Source organism: Ursus arctos, unplaced genomic scaffold (assembly GCF_023065955.2).
Source record: "Ursus arctos isolate Adak ecotype North America unplaced genomic scaffold, UrsArc2.0 scaffold_26, whole genome shotgun sequence".
NCBI classification, from domain to species: Eukaryota; Metazoa; Chordata; class Mammalia; order Carnivora; family Ursidae; genus Ursus; species Ursus arctos.
This window is the reverse complement of record NW_026622941.1, coordinates 3,919,183-3,936,294: the sequence shown is the minus strand read 5'-3', so window position 1 is coordinate 3,936,294 and position 17,112 is coordinate 3,919,183. Positions and strand designations below refer to the sequence as shown.

General features: G+C 42.1%; 1 protein-coding gene and 1 non-coding gene across 2 annotated transcripts in view; both read left to right on the top strand.

Annotated features, from left to right (window-relative positions):
• Nucleotides 1-17,112, top strand: part of LOC113258025 (uncharacterized) — a 111,567-nt gene that overhangs the window by 19,219 nt on the left and 75,236 nt on the right. The window lies entirely within an intron of this gene.
• On the top strand, nt 9,231-9,360 carry LOC113258130 (small nucleolar RNA SNORA70). The gene has a single exon (XR_003317143.1). It is a non-coding gene; the product is annotated as a small nucleolar RNA SNORA70 (small nucleolar RNA).

Below are 17,112 nucleotides of genomic sequence, written 5' to 3'. Positions count from 1 at the left end.
TTCTATAATGGGTCTGCTAACATTTTTAAATGTTTAAGCTGTAATTATAAAAAGTTCATACGGGAGTTTGGATTTATTCTTGTATTACGGAAGTTCATTCTATGTTGGTAATAGCTTTAGTTTAGTCAGATATAGACTTTAATATTTATTCCTTCAACATTTATCCAAAATGTGTATTCAGAGCATCTGTCTTAAACCTTTCACATGATGGCATTTAACCTCTCCACAACTATCCACCTGCAGGGGAACTATCTGGTATTCCCTTGGGCTTACTTGCTCAGGTTTGATTTCCTCATGGAGCCTTAAGCCAGGGGTGGGAATACTCACACAGATTTTGGGATAGACCAGACAGACAGAGCCTCATACACCTTTGGGGAAAAGGGTACCCTTTTATAAAGGGGTTCTTGGTTTGCTCCTTCACTGATCAATTGCTTGACATCCCAACTAGCCTCTCTTTCCCATGGAAAGGAAAGATAGGCTTATGGAGAACATTCCTCAGCCCGTCCTCAAGACTGGCGCCCCCTAATGCTTACCATCACAGCTTCCTAGAAATGGCCAGTTGATGTAAAGATATTTACTGAGCACGTATTGGGTTCCAAGGTCAGCAGTAGGGATTGTGGGGTGCCTAGAGTCTACGACAGAATTATCCTACCCTTGAGGTGCTTACGTAGAAAAGTTAGAGCAACAAAAAGGGCTGACCAGAGTGGCACTTTTTCGGAGTGCAAAATGCCCAGATCTGGTAAGGAGAAAAGTATGCTGGGCAGGCCTCAAAAAGAGGTAGAACTTGAGAAAGATCTTGAAAGATGGATAATGATATACTTTTATTTATTTATTGTTAAGATTTTATTTATTTGTCAGAGAATGAGAGAGGGAGAGAGCACAAGCAGGGGGAGTGGAAGAGGGAGAAGCCAACTCCCCACTGAGCAGGGGCTGGGGCTCGATCCCAGGACCCTGGGATTATGACCTGAGTGGAAGGCAGGCACTTAACCGACTGAGCCACCCAAGCACCCCTTAAAAGATTTTTTAAAAATTTATTTATTTGAGAGAGAGAGAGCACAAGCAGGGGGAGGGCAGGCAGAGGGAGAGGGAGAAGGTGTCACTAGGGAGCTTGATGTGGGGCTCGATCTCAGGACCCTGGGATCATGACCTAAGCCAAAGGCAGATGCTTAATTGACTGAGCCACCCAGTCGCCCTATTCTATGAACATTCTTACACATGACTTTTAGAGACACAAGTGCTCATTTCAGTTTGGTATGTACCTAAGAAATGGGATTGCTGGGTCATGGGTTTTTCTTATACTTAGCTTTGGTAATGCTGCCAATTTTCTGAAATCGTGGTATCAAGTTACACTCCCACCGAGAGTGTCAGAGTTCCGGTTCCTGCACATTCCTGCCAAAACATGGTATCGTCAGTCCTTTTAAATGCAGCTTATCTGGGGGATGTAGTGCCGTGTAATTTGTATTCCCTTGATAATTAATGCAGTCAAATACCTTTTCGTATACTTATTGGCCGTCTGGGTAGCTCCTTCAAATCTTTGTGAAGTACCTGTTCCTATCTTTGGCTCATTTAAAAAGATTACATTGTCTATCTTTTTGTTATTAATTTTGGAGTTTCTTTCTATATTCTAGGTAAGATTTGCTTTGACAGGGGCACCTGGGTGGCTCAGTCGGTTAAATGTATGCCTTCAGCTCAGGCGGTTGAACGTCTGTCTTCAGCTCAGGTCATGATCTCAGGGTCCTGGGATCGAGTCCCACATCTGGCTCCCTGCTTAGCAGAGAGTCTGCTTCTCCCTCTCCTTCTGCCCCTCCCCAATCCTACTCCTGCTCTCTCTCTCTCAAATAAATAAATAAATAATCTTAAAAAACTGTATTTGCTTTGACAGATATTGCAATAATCTTTTGGTCTGTAGCATGCCTTTTCCCTCACATAATGGTATGTTTCGGTGAATATTTTAATTTCAATGAAGTTCAATTTACTAATGTATTTTTTATGGTTAGAGATTTTCTTTAATAGATTTTATTTTTATTTTCATTTTTTTAAAAGAGGTTAACTTTCTTTCTTTCTTTCTTTCTTTCTTTCTTTCTTTCTTTCTTTCTTTTTTTTTTTAAGATTTTATTTATTTGACAGAGAGAGACACAGCGAGAGAGGGAACACAAGCAGGGGGAGTGAGAGAGAGAAGCAGGCTTCCTGCTGAGGAGGGAGCCCGATGCGGGGCTCGATCCCAGGACTCTGGGATCATGACCTGAGCTGAAGGCAGATGCTTAACGACTGAGCCACCCAGGCGCCCCTAGACTTTATTTTTTATTTATTATTATTATTATTTTTTAAAGATTTTATTTATTCATTTGACAGAAATAGATACAGCCAGCGAGAGAGGGAACACAAGCAGGGGGAGTGGGAGAGGAAGAAGCAGGCTCCCAGCGGAGGAGCCTGATGTGGGGCTCGATCCCATAACGCCGGGATCACGCCCTGAGCCGAAGCCACCCAGGTGCCCCAGGGATGTCTTGACTGCTTCCAAGTTTTGGCAATGATATTGTTATTGAATAACAGTATTCAGTTTATTGAAGAACTGACTAAAGCTGTTGTAAACACCCATGTGCAGGTGTTTGTATGGACATCAGTTTTAAACTCCTTTGGGTAAATCACTGTATGATAAGAGTATGTTTAGTTTTGTAAGAAACTGCCAAACTAGATTGCAAAGTGGCTGTTTTGCATTCCCCCCAGTGACAACTAGGAACTCTCTTTCCTATTTCTCCATATCCTAACCAGCATTTGGTTTTGTCAGTGTTCTGGATTTTGGCCATTCTAGTAGGTATGTAGTGCTGTCTGGTTTTAATTTTCTTTTCCCTGTGACATATGATGTGGAGCACCTTTTCATATGCTAATTTGCCATCTGTATATCTTCAGTGAGGTGTCTGTCAAGGTTTGGGCTCATTTTAAATTCAGAATTGTTTGTTTTCTTATCGTTGAGTCTTTTTTTTTTTTGAGATTTTATTTACTTATTTGAGAGAGAGAGTGAGAGAGAGAAAGCACAAGTCAGAGGAGGGACAGAGGGAGAGGGGGAAGCAGACGCCCTGTGGAGCAGGGAGCCTGATGCGGAACTTGATCCCAGGACCCTGGGAACATGACCTGAGCTGAGGGCAGACGCTTAACCAACTGAGTCACCCAGGTGCCCCTTATTGTTAAGTCTTAAGAGTTCTTTGTATATTTTGGACAACAGTCCAATATCAGATGTGTGTTTTGCAAATATTTTTCTCCCAGCCTATGGGTTGTCTTTCCATTCTTTTGACATTGATTTTTGGAGAGCGGAAGTTTCTAATTGTAATGCAGTCCAGTTTATCCATTGTTTCTTTCATGGATTGTGCCTTTGGTGTTGTACCTAAAAACTCATCGCCATACCCAAGGTCTTCTAGGTTTTCTCCTGTGTTACCTTCTAGGAGTTTTGTAGTTCTGCCTTTTACATTTAGCTCTGTGATCCAGTTCGAGTTAGTTTCGTGAAGCGTTTAAGGTCCGTATCTGGATTTCATGTTTTGGCATATAGATATCTAGTTGTTCCAGCACCATTTGTTGAAAAGACTGTCTTTGCTCTGTTGTATCACCTTTGCTCCTTTGTGAAAGATCAGTTGACTGTATTTATGTGGATCTGTTTCTGGGCTCCCTGTTGTGTTCCATTGATCTATTTGCCGATTGTTTTGTCAATATCACGCTGTCCTGATTACTGTAGCTTTCGAGCTCCTTTGTCATCTGTCCCATGTGACCATATGTTTATGCCTGTTTGTGGACTCTATTTTGTTCCATTGGTCAGTTAATCTATCCTTGTGCCAATCAATACCTTCCTATCTTAGTTGCTCTGGCTCTAAAATAAGTTTGATATCAGGTAGTGTTAAGTCCTCCAGTTTTATTCTTCTGTGTCAAGATTGCCTTGGTATTTCTATTCTTTGATTTTTTTCATATACATTTTACCTTGTCAATATCTTTTTAAAATGCTGAGATTTTGGGGTGCCTGGGTGGCTCAGTCGTTGGGCGTCTGCCTTCGGCTCAGGGCGTGATCCCAGGTCCTGGGATTGAGCCCCGGATCGGGCTCCCTGCTCCATGGGGAGCCTGCTTCTTCCTCTCCCACTCCCCCTGCTTGTGTTCCTCTCTCGCTGGCTGTCTCTCTCTCTCTGTCAAATGAATAAATAAAATCTTAAAAAAAAATGCTGAGATTTTAATTGAGATTCCAGTGTTTTTATAAATCAAATTAGGGAGATTTGACATCTCCAAATGCTGAGTTGTCCAATCCATGAACATGATATATTCCTCCTTTTTTTTTTTTTTTTGGTATTCTTTAATTTTTTCAGCAGTGTCTTGTGTTTCACGTTTTCAGTGTAGAGGTCTTGTATTTTTTTTTAAAGATTTTATTTATTTACTTGAGAAAGAGGGAGAGAGAGAGAGAGAGAGAGAGAGCACAGTGGGGGTGGGGGAGGGGCAGAGGGAGAGGGAGAAGCAGGTTCCCTGCTGACCAGGGAGCCCCATGCAGGGGTCAATCCCAGGACCTGAGATCATGACCCAACCCAAAGGTAGACGCTCAACCAACTGAGCCACCCAGGCATCCCAAGGTCTTGTACTTCTTTTATTAGATTTATTCCTAGGCATTTTTTTGGAGTTTGGTGCTATTGCAAATGCTATTTTTAAAAGTTTACTTTCTAATCGTTTGTTGTCAGTATATGGAATGCAATTGATTTTTTTGTTTTTATTTATTTTAATTACTGTAAAATATGCATAACAAAATATAGCATTTTAACCATTTTTAGGTGTATGGTGTAAGCAGTGTTAAATACATTCATACTGCAAACATGCAATTGATTTCTTTTGGTAACAGCTCTATTGAGATAGAATTTAGACATTTAAGGTGTACAAATTCAGTGGCTTTTAGTATATTCACAGAGTTGTGCAACCATCAGCACAACCAGTTTTGGAACATTTTCATCCTGCCCAATAAAGACAGCCTGTACCCTTTAGCTATCACTTCCCAACGCTCCCCAGCCCCCAGCCCCTGGCAACGGCTCATCTGCTTTCTGTCCATCTATTCCCTTCTCAGATTGCAGGTATTTGAGAGGTTTGAAAGAATGGCTGGAGCTTCATCTCTCCTTGAGGGTAATTCTTTAAGAGTTCCTGTAGATAGGTGTCTGATCTGCTCCTGGACTCTGTCAGTCTTTTAGACACTGGCATTCTTTTCTTTGTTTCTTTGCTCAGTTTCTTAGCTTTCTACTTCTTTCTTTTTTCTTTTCCATCTCTTACTCATGAAACAAAGAGGTGCATTTCCAACCTCTGTCACCCTCCCTCTCTGAACATTGAGACAAACAAACCCACTCTTCCTTGTTGGTGGGTACTTTTTTTTTTTTTTTTAAACTATGTGAGTTTCTTTCTTTCTTTTTCTTTCTTTCTTTCTTTCTTTCTTTCTTTCTTTCTTTCTTTCTTTCTCTCTCTTTCCCTTTCTTTCTTTCTTTCTTTCTTTCTTTCTTTCTTTCTTTTTCTTTCTTTTTTAAGAATTTATTTATTTGACAGAGAGAGAGACAGCCAGCGAGAGGGGGGAACACAAGCAGGGGGAGTGGGAGAGGAAGAAGCAGGCTCCCAGCAGGGAGCCCGATGCGGGGCTCTCTGGATCCCAGGACTCCAGGATCACGCCCTGAGCCAAAGGCAGATGCTTAAGGACTGAGCCACCCAGGCACCCCTTGGTGGATTCTTCTAACCCCATCACCATGTCTTTCTTGATGGTGTGCCTTTCCCTGGTTCATTGCTTGAAAACATTTATGTTTTCTCCATGTCTATTCTCCAGTTTTTCTTTCTCTCATGCAACTGGTTTTTTTCCATGCAATTGATTTTTAAAATCAGTTCTATTTTTTAAAAGATTTTATTTATTTATTGGGGAGAGAAAGAGAGAGAGGAAGCACGAGCAGGGGGAGGGGCAGAGGGAGAGGGATAGGCAGACTCCCCTGGGAGCAGGGAGCTCGATGTGGGACTCAATCCCTGGACCCTGAGATCATGATCTGAGCCGAAGGCAGACACTGACCGAAATGGGCCACCCAGGCACCCCCACAAGGGTCTTTATAAGAGGGATGTGGGAGTGTCAACATCAGAGGTAGAGAAGAAGTTGATGTGCTGTGGGGCTGTAAGCCAAGGAATACAAGCAGCCTTGAGAACCTGGGAAAGACGAGGAAACGAATTCTCCCTGGAGCCTCAGGAAGCAGTGTGGCCCAGCTGACACGTTGATCTTAGCCCAGTGAGAATGATTTTAGGCTGCTAACCTCGAACTGTAAGACAACCAATTTGTATTGTTTGCAGTGCTTTGTGAGACTAGGGGTGTGCCGGCGCTCAGGGTTTACGGAATGATCCTAAGCCTTTTTTCTCGCTCTAAGTCAGTCTTGTTTTTGTTTCTACCATGTTGCTCCGAGTGGAGGAAGCAGGGTGTGCAGGCGGGGAGAGCAGTACAAGAAGGCTGCCCGAAGTGGACGTGAGCGTCTGCTGCACAGAGCGGACGGGTCTCCGACGCAGTCAGAGGGTGTTGGAGAGCAGGAGGTGAGGTAACCTGGTGCAAGTGGAGGACTGTGGCCTTGAGAACCAGCTCAGATTGGAGCGTTGAGGGGGTTCCCTGGAAGTATGGGGGAGGGGCGGCGAGGCGGGGGTGAAACCCGCAGTGAGAAGAGACTTTCGGGCCTCTCGCTCTCGGTCTGGTGGCAAAGCGAGCCAGGCATGCTGGCGACTAGGGACTCTGGGAGGTCACGGCCCCCTCATCTGTCTGGGACGCCTTGGCTCTCCAGATGGCCCAGCATGCCCCACCCTGTCCGTCTTCTCCGCACGGGTTCGGACCTCACTGAGGACCTTCTGAGGCGGTGCCGTCAGCCTGGCCCGCGCTTCCCTCTGACGCAGCAGCATTTCACTATACCCTGCACGGGCATGGGGTTTGTTGGGGGCGGGGGGGCTTTTGCAAAGGAGGCCAAAGCATGCCATCTGGGATCTTGGAAGGTATACACCTTTGTCTTCTCTACTTCTGTGGCTCTGATGGCACAGACGTCACACCGCGTCTCCCCAGCTCTTAAGCTTTGACCAAGACTTCCATCCCTGGGGCACCTGGGTGGCACAGCGGTTAAGCGTCTGCCTTCGGCTCAGGGCGTGATCCCGGCGTTATGGGATCGAGCCCCACATCAGGCTCCTCCGCTAGGAGCCTGCTTCTTCCTCTCCCACTCCCCCTGCTTGTGTTCCCTCTCTCGCTGCCTGTCTCTATCTCTGTCAAATAAATAAATAAAATCTTTAAAAAAAAAAAAAAAAGACTTCCATCCCTGGAACCCAGGATACCTCCAGACCCCTGGCCAAGGAATTTTCCATTCTCGATTCTACTTCTACCTAGCCTAGGGCAGTTCAAACATAACCTCCTCCAGGAAGCCTTCCCTGATAGCTCCACCTAAATAATACTTATTTTCTATACTGTACATTTTCAGTGCCCAGCGATTGCCCATTTACTATTTCATCGTATACCATGCGGTCCTCTAATTCTGGAAAGGCAGTGCGGCTGGACACCTTGTCTTCCAGTGACGTGACATACTTCTTGAGGACAGGGAGCAATCTGTCTTCATGTGTGCGACGTCTCACCAAATATATTGTAAACCACTTGGGGACAGGAGCTGGTCTACACGAAGACTGTGGATGAGGCCGTCCCAAAAGTTGTTCACTAAACCCTTCCGGGTAGGATGAGTGGCTGGAACTAAGTAGGAGGTGAGGAGGACTTCTTTGGGGGCCCAGAAGAGAACACTTGTTCATCGAAAAAGGCATTTCCTTTCTAGTAGTCTGAATTCCTAAATTTAGGGCAAACCTATCAGCCAGCGCTAATATTTCATACTGTCAGAAGTTGGGCTTCTGGTCCCTAGTCCCTTTTTTCTTTCGTGTGTGTGTGTGTGTGTGTGTGTGTGTGTGTGTGTACTCTCCTTTCGATATTTCACCAGACAGTAGATGTTTACTGAGTATCTTGAATGACAAACATTAAGGACTCCAAGATGAGTAAGAGGTGTTGTTTCTCTGCACGTGGGCTATCTGAGCCGCTCTGAGTCTTTACCTGTCTGGGTGCGTTCCTCACAAGCCTCTGTCTTCAGCCCCGAGCTTCTTCCCCAAGTCCATGTCTCATGTTAGGTGTTAGGCAACTTTCCACATGTCAAAATACAGACAGTGAGACTGCAGCCCCAAGAGCCACCCTCCCCTGCCATGATGTCACATGGCTTGTTGAAGCTGTGGAAGGAGTGAGGGGTGGGGGGATCCTCACTGGTGGTTGGATTTTGGCAGAAAGCTGAGATACCCTGAACACTAGAGACCACCTCCTACCAGTGGGAAGCCGAGTTAAAATCGAGAAATTAGTGGTCAAATTCAGTCTTTCCATGCACAAGAAAAAAAAACACACATAACAATGGAGGAAAAAATTAGTGATCGCCTACTAAAATGAATGAAAGCAGGAGAAATAGTAACAACAAGGACAACAGGACAGAGTGGGAAACAAATACGGTATAATTTGGAGAGTTTATAGTTAGTGTGGGGGACAGATCCACTCTAAGGAAATGCCCTCCTCTGGAAGCACTGACCTGGCTTCTGTATCCTAGCTTGCATGGACATGGGAACTGTGTGGGAGCTGACAAAGGTGTCCCACCAAGACCTCAATCCAATCCATTCTCCATCCTCCCCTTTCGCAGCTTCCCCTTCCTCCAACCTTTCTTTCTTTCTTTTCTTTCTTTCTTTCTTTCTTTCTTTCTTTCTTTCTTTCTTTCTTTCTTTCTCTCTCTCTCTCTCTCTCTCTCTCTCTCTCTCTCTCTCTCTCAAGGTGGGGTGTTGTCTGTGGTTAGGACAATGCCTCACATTGCCAGGAGAGGGCAGCAGATCATTCCCCCACCACCCAGGTGTAACCTCAGAGCTTCCTAGGATTGCAGCCAGTTTTCCATGGTTACTGAGTGCCCACTACGTGACAGACTCTGTGTTGGGCACTGAGGATGCAAAGCTGACTAAGATATGGTCCCTGCTCTGGAGGAGCCCATGGTTTAAATGAGTGAGACAGCCATGGAAATGCATGCAGTGCCAAATAGGGGTGAGGTGCTAAGGCAGAAGGCTCCTTGGGGGACTGCTGTGTCTCAAGGATGGGTGGGGACAATAGAGGCATTAAAAAGGACCTCATAAGAGGAGATGCTTGAACTGGGTCTTGAAAGATGATGGGTCTGCAGCCAATTAAGCTGACTGAGCTCTCTACCCATGGAGGCCCAGTGTGCAATGGCGGCAAATAGGAGCCTCCTTGGCTATGCAGCTTGCTGCTTGTATGGGTTGCCCTAAGGGACCTTGGAGACAGCCCTTTCCAGTAGACATTGATGTCTGACCTCATGTTATCTCTAATCTAGGCTCCAGACAGGTATGTGGGAAAACCCCAGGGCTCAGTGGTCAGGGTCCATATTGGCCAAGTCATCCTGTCCATCCATACCAAGCTGCAGAACAAGCAGCATGTGATTGAGGCCCTATGCAGGGCCAAGGTCAAGTACCGTGGCCGCCAGAAGATCCACATTTCCAGGAAGTGGGGCTTTACTAAGTTTAATGTGGAGGAATTTGAAGACATAGTAGCTGAAAAGCAGCTTATCCCATATGGTTCTAGGTAAAAAACATCCCTAATCATGGTCCCTTGGACAAATGGTGGGGTCTGCACTTGTGAGAACCTCGGCACTGCGCCCTCCCTATCCATGCCCACCAATAAATCCTACTTCCTGTCAAAACAAACAAAAAGAAAGATGATGGGTTTTTTGCAGTGTACACAGACAGGAAAGACATCCCAGGCAGGGAAACCAGGGTGAGCATGACACTCACTGTGGGCAAAATGTGCTAGGGAGAGGGTAGGCCAGAGCCTCGGGAAGCTGATGGGTCATGGAGTGCGATCCTTGGCTGCCATGCTGAAGAGCCTGGACTAGAGCCATGAAAGAAATAAGAAGCCATCATAGGGGTTTAATTAGGAGAATAACACACTCAGATTTGCACTTTAAAGAAGTTTGCTCTTCCAACTGTGTGGAGGAGAGATACCGCAGGGAGGCAGGAAGGGCAGACCTGAAGACGGCTGGCCCCTTAAGATTTACTTGAAACAGGTAGGGTGTGACATGGAGGTGGTCTAAACGAAGATGGAAGCAGTGGGGGGTGGGAAGGACGGTTGGACATGAGGTTTGGTCTCTGATTAGATGGAGTGGGATGAGGACAGAAGTCTCCCTGGTTTCTGGTATCAGTGATGGGAGTGAGCGCTGGTGGCAGCTGATGAGGTGAACAGAAGAGAGGTGGAGAGATCTGGCGAGAAAGATTATGTGTCGTTGACAAGTATGGGGCATCATGTCCAGCTCTCCATTTTGTTCCTACCATACTCCCCCAGTCTAGATTCTTACCACTTTTCACTGGTTCTGTAACAGAGATTTCCTGTTGGGTCTCACCATGTTTAGTCTCTCTCACTGTTGGAAGAGCTTCTGACTTCTTTCATTTAATACATGTTTATGGACAGCCCATTATGTGCAGGCACTGTGACAAGTTCCTTCCCCCACAGAGCTTATGGGCCAGGGGGGATGGGGATGAAGGATGAGACAGGAAACTGAAGCTGATAGTTGCGAGTTGAAAAATGCTCTCATAGGTGAGAACATTCAGTGGGGTGGGAGGTATAACCTGGACAGCAGCAGTATGGGCCAGAGGACCAAGGGAGATTTCCTAGAGCAATGACACTGAAGCTCAACTGGGTGAGTAGAGGCTTGCCCAATGTGGGAGTGGGTGGCAGTGGGGCTGGGGCTGGGGAGAAAGTGTTTAAACAAGGCTGTGCAGTGCCTGACCCTGAGTCATGCAGCGCAGGAGAAAAATGCAGGCTCCACTGGAGAGGACACAGGAGAAATCATGTTGTCGGGTTTCCACCAAGGAAACGAGATGAAAAGGATATTCAATGAAGGGTTGAGGATAGAAGGAAGTCTTTGCAGTGCAGAGGCTTTTCCAAAGCCCTCGGGGAGAAGTTGGAAAGGGTGGAGGCAGAGGGGTAAGTTCGGGGGAGGAAGCACAGAACAAATATGGAAACTCATTGATTTGTTTGTTTTATTTAGTAAGTAGGTACTGGGGACCTACTCTAGGCCAGAAATATAGGAACGAGTAAGATGAACAAGGTTCCCAATCTCACGGAACTTACCTTTTTTGTGGGAGGAAACATACAATAAACAAATAAGGTAATTTCAGACAGTAGGAAGTGCTATGAAGAACGGGAAATGGGATGTAATAGGGAGTGCCTGGGGGAGCTTAGTTTCTATTGTGGAAAATTTTAATCGCATGCGGAAGTCAAGAAAATAACATAATGAGCCCTCCCATACCCATCACCAAATGCACTATTAAATTATGACCAGGTGGACAAAGTCATGTGGGCCATGGCTCTTGGTCTACATAACGTACTTTTAGGTGTGATTAATTGAAAGGGAATATACAAGTTAAACACAATGTTTGAGGGTTATCTGTCAGCCATGGTTACAAGTACTCTATATAATTATTTATTACTCTCTACGAAGTTGTGAAGTAGATTTTTAGAAAAACTTTATCTTGTGGAAAATTTTAATCACATGAAGAAGTCAGGAAAATAGTGTGATGAGCCTTCCTGTACCCATCACCAAATGCACTATTTATTAATTCATAGCCAGTCTTGTGTCACATATACTCCCTCCCTTATTATTTTGAAGCAAATCCCAGACATATAATTTCATCCATAAATATTCAGTATATATCTGTAAAAGATGAGATCTCTTTAGAAAAAGCATAAGCACAATACCATTATCACACCAACCACCCACACAATTATTCTTTAATGTCATCAAATATTCTGCTATCTTCAAATTTACAGTTATTTCATATGTTTCTTTTACAGTGTGTTTGTTTGGACCAGGATCCAAATAAAGTCCTACTTTATGATTGTTTGATTTGTCTCTTAGCTTTTTTGAACTTTGATTTCCCCTCTCATCTCTTTTCTCCCTTGCGATTTATTTATTGAGGGAACAAAGCTGTTTTCCCACATTTTGGATTTTGCTAACTATAACCTCATGAATTGTTTACCATATTCCTCTGTTCTTTGTATTTACTATAAATTAGTAGTTTGTTCTGGAGGCTTGATCAGATTCAGATTAGAGATTCAGATTATGCTAGGTTCTTCCATCAGGAGGAGGTATGTAATTTCTGGTTGTCTTTTTTTTTTTTAATGATGTTATCACTGATCAATTATGAATTGAAAAATGATGGTATTATTATATCATTGCTTCTTCTTTTAGTAGCTGGCATAACATCTGTAAAGAGATACTGCCCCTTATAAACTGTTTTTGTTATCCAGTGGTACAGTTTATATAGAAAAGGCTGAATAATTGCTTGATTTGTTCTATTTATTTACCAATTTTCAAAATAATGTGTTTTTTTTTAATACCCTTCAAAGGTGACCACTTTTTTTCCTGTTTAAGAATCATTATGAACTCAGGGGTTTAAATGCATTTGGTGTATTTTAATACATTGTAATTACTATCTTTATTAATGTTTAAAATGTCTCATCTTTGGCCAGAAGGAGTTCTTTAAATTGGCTGTCGAGACTTGTTGACATCATCCTAATAATCTTTGATAGATTCCCTGCTCTTCAGGGTGGCAATGTGTTCTAGGCTCATCTTATACATTTTTGGCCCCACACCTGGAATCAACAGTTTCTCCAAGAAGTCCTGGTTTCTTTTAGTGGGAAATGGTATTTGGAGACCACAGTCTTGGTGCTAGTGATAGACATATTTCTTTTAAAAATATTTTTAAAAAATTGAGGCACCTGGGTGGCTTAGTCAGTTAAACATCTGACTTCTGGCTCAGGTCCTGGGATGGAGCTCCACATCGGGCTCCCACTCAGTGGGGAGTCGGCTTGTCCTTCTCCCTCTACCCCTCCCCCCATTCATGCTTATGCACTCTCTCTCTCTCTCCAATAAATAAATAAAATCTTAAAAGAATACTTTAAAAAATTAACAGCTTTATTGAAGTATAATTTAAATACCATAAAATTCACCTATTTTAAGTGTACAATTCAATGATTTTTAGCATATTTGCAGAATTTTGCAACCATCACCAAAATCTAATTTTAGAACATTTCTATCACCCCAAAAGAACTTTATGCTTACTAGAGTCCCTCCTCATTCTCACCCCCAGCCCTAGGCAAACACTAATCCACTTTCTGTCTCTATGTATCCGCCTCTACTGGACATTTGTTATAAATGGAATCATGCAATGTGTGTTCCTTCATCTTACTTCTTTCATGGAGCATAAGACAGAATGTCTCAGTACTTCCTTCCTTTTAATTGTTGAAATCTATTCCATTGCATAGAAATACACTTTGTTTATCCATTCATCAGTTGATGGGCATTTGACTTAAATTTTCACCTTTTAGCTCTTGTGGATAGTGTTTCTATGAACATTTATGTACAAGTCTTTGTGAAGACATATGTTTTCACTTCTCCTAGGTAGATACCAAAGTAAAATTTCTAGGTTTATGGTAATTCTATATTTAACATTTTAAGAAGCTGTCATATTATTTTCCAAAAAAGTGGTTGCACCATTTTACATTCCCACCAGCAATGTGTGAGGACTTCTATTTCTCCACATCCTCACCAACTCGTGTTGTCTTATTGATTATAGTTATTCTAGTGGGTAGGAAGTAGCATCTCATTGTGGTTTTGATTTGCATTTTCTAGTGACTAATGATGTTGAGTACTTTTTTAATGTGCTTATTGGTCATTAATGTATCTTCTTTGGAGAACTGTGTGTTCAGATCCTTTGCCCATTTTTAAATTGAGTTATTTGTGCTTATTATTGAATTTTAAGAGTTCTTCAGGATATAAGTCACATATATCTATATGACTTGTAAATAAGTTTTCCTATTCTATGGGTTGTCTTTTCACTTTCCTGATTGTGTCTTTTGAAGTGCCGAAGTTTTTAATTTGCCATTTTGTTTTTTCCTTGTGCTTTTGCTTTTCGCCCAACATAAGACCACAAAAATTTACTCTTATGTTTTCTCCTAAGTTTTTGTTCTAACATTTAGGTCTGTGATCCATTTGAGCTAATTTTTGTGTATGATGTGAGGTAGGGACCCAAATTATTATTTTTTTCCTTCAGGCTATCCAATTGCCCCAGCACCATTTGTTGAAAAGATGATTTCTTTCCCATTGAATTTTCTTGGTACCTTTGTAGAAAATCAATTGACTATAAATGTAAAGGTTTATTTCAATGATATTCCATCAACCTGTATGTCTGTACAACCTGTATGCCAGTACTACAGTCTTGAATATCTTTGTAGTAAGTTTTGAAATCAGGAAGTGTAAGTCCTCCAAACTTTCTTCCTTAGGATTGTTTTGGGATTCTTTGCATTTCCATATGAATTTTACAATTAGCTTGCCAATTTCCACAAAAAAGGCAGAAGGGATTTTGATAGGGATTGTGTTGAATCTGTAGACCAATTAGGGGAGACTATTCATCTTACTTATGTTTAGTCTTCTGATCCATGAACGTGCGATGTCTTTCTATTCGTTTAAGTCTTCTTTAATTTCTTTCAGCAATGTTTTATAGTTTTCATTGTAAAAGTCTTACACCGCTTTTGTTCAGTTTATTCCTAAGTATTTTATTCTTTTTGATCTTATTGTGAATGGGATAATTTTCTTAATTTCATTTTCAGATTGTTCATTGCTAGTGTATAGAAGTACAATTGATTTTTATATATTGATTTTGTGAACTTGCTGAACTCCTTTATTAATTCTACCTTTTTTTTTTTTTAGTGGATTTCTTCAGATTTTCCGTATACAAGATCATGTCATTTGTGGATAAGATAGTTATTTCTTCCTTTCCAATCTGGATGCCTTTTATACCTTTGTTGCCTAATTACCTTGGCTAGAATATTCAGTACATCGTTGAGCAGAATCTGTGAGCGTCTACATCCTTGTCTTGTTCCCAGTCTTAGGAGGAAGGCTCTTGTCTTTCACTATTAAATATGCTAGCTGGAGGCCTTCAGAGATACTTTTTATCATATTGAGGTAGTAACTTCCTATTCCTAGTTTGTTGAGGATTTTTTCATGAATGGGTAGATGTTATCTTTATCCAGTTTTACAAATAAGGAAACTAGCACTCTATTTACAGATGATCTAACTCCAAAGACCGAGCTCTTTTTTTTTTAAGTAATCTCTACACCCAGCATAGGGCTCAAACTCACAACGCTGACATCAAGAGTCATAAGCTCTACCAGCTGAACCAGGCAGGTGCCCAAAGACCAAACTCTTTTTTTTTTTTAATATATATATAACATCAGTATTTATTCCAGAGGTAGAGTGCTAATATTTTTATGTTTCTGGTACATATTTTCTTTCCCTTTTTTTTGTTAACATATAATATATTATTTGTTTCAGGGGTATAAGTCTGTGATTCTTCAGTCTTACACAACACTCACCACTTACCACAACACGTACCCTCCTCAATGTCCATCACCCAGCCACCCCATCCTCTCACCCCCCTCCCCTCCAGCAACCCTCAGTTTGTTTCCTAAGATTAAGAGTCTCTTGTGGTTTGTCTCCCTCTCTGGTTTTGTCTTGTTTCATTTTTTCCTCTATGATCCTCTGCCTTGTTTCTTAAATTCTGCATATCAGTGAGATCATACAATAATTGTCCAAAGACCAAACTCTTAATCACTGTGCTATCTCTATAGCATACTTTTATCACTCAGTCTCCTCCTCTATAGTCTTCCCAACTACTCACTTTGTTAATTTGGTCTTCTTTAGGATTCTTGGCCCTTTGTACTTGTTATTCTCTGCTGAGGCAAAAGAATGGCTCCAACCATCACCTCTAAGCTACAAAATCTGTCTCCAGTTCTCCTTAAACTCTAGTATATCCTAATGCTTCCAAGTCTTATCCACTTGGATATCTAAAGAAATCTCAAACCCATCATGTTCCTAAAATTTCCCATTATCCCCTGTGTTCTCACATGGGTTCCTTTTTCTATATTTTCAATATTGAAGGCTTCTTCCATTTACCTTATTCAAGTCTGACCTGGGAGTGATCCCACATGCCTGCTTTTCCTTGGCCTCTTCTCTCACCTCTTCTAATCAATTGCCAGGTTCTGCCTATTTTAACCTCCAAAGTATCTTTGTAATCTGTTCTTGTCTCTTCATCTCCAGTGTTACTACCTCAGGTCAGGTGACCATTATTTCTCACTCCTGCCTGCAGTCTTGTCCTCCTCAAGTCCGCCTTCCACATTACAAACAGAGTGATTTCTCTAAAACACAGATCCTTTGATACGGAAGCCTTTCAAAGACTCCCTGTTGCCACAGCGTGCCAACAAGGCCTTTCTTCCTCAGTTGCATTTTGTATACTTCCACCAAATATTGAACTCAGAAATGCACTTAAAGATACCAATTTTAACTGCTACATGATACTTCCATCATTTGAAGTCATTAGATGTTATTTAACTGGGTCTATGTGTACATCCCTTTACATGTCATGTTGTCTCATGCCTAAATGCTTTTTGTATACCCCGTTTCTTTGTCTGAGAGGTTCCTTCTCCCTCCGCATCATCCCTTCCACTCCTTTTCATCCTGAAAAACCACACTCACCAGTCCATTCTCTCTGAAACCTTCTCTAACTCTTACAGAGTTAATTATGTGCTCTCATCTCTATTTTTTTAGAACATTGTACATGCCTATAATATTGCACGTATTGTCCTATACTATAACTGTCATAGGTTCTTTACTCTCACTCTCAATTCTTTGAGGTCAGCAATCATGTTAGATTTATCTTGAATACCCTCACAACACCCATCATATAGACAATGCTAAAAAAATTTGCTGAAGTCACTTGAATTAGGCTTTTTGCTATGAACCTCCTTGCTTTTAATAGACTATTTTCTACATCATCAGTTTACATTTTTAAAAGAACATGCTTGAAAATAACATTTTTTGGACGACAAGAGTAACATATGTTTATTTTAAATTGCATGGAACTTATAGAGAAGTCCTTAGAAGAAAATAAAAATTCCTTATAAATCTACCATCTAGATATGGT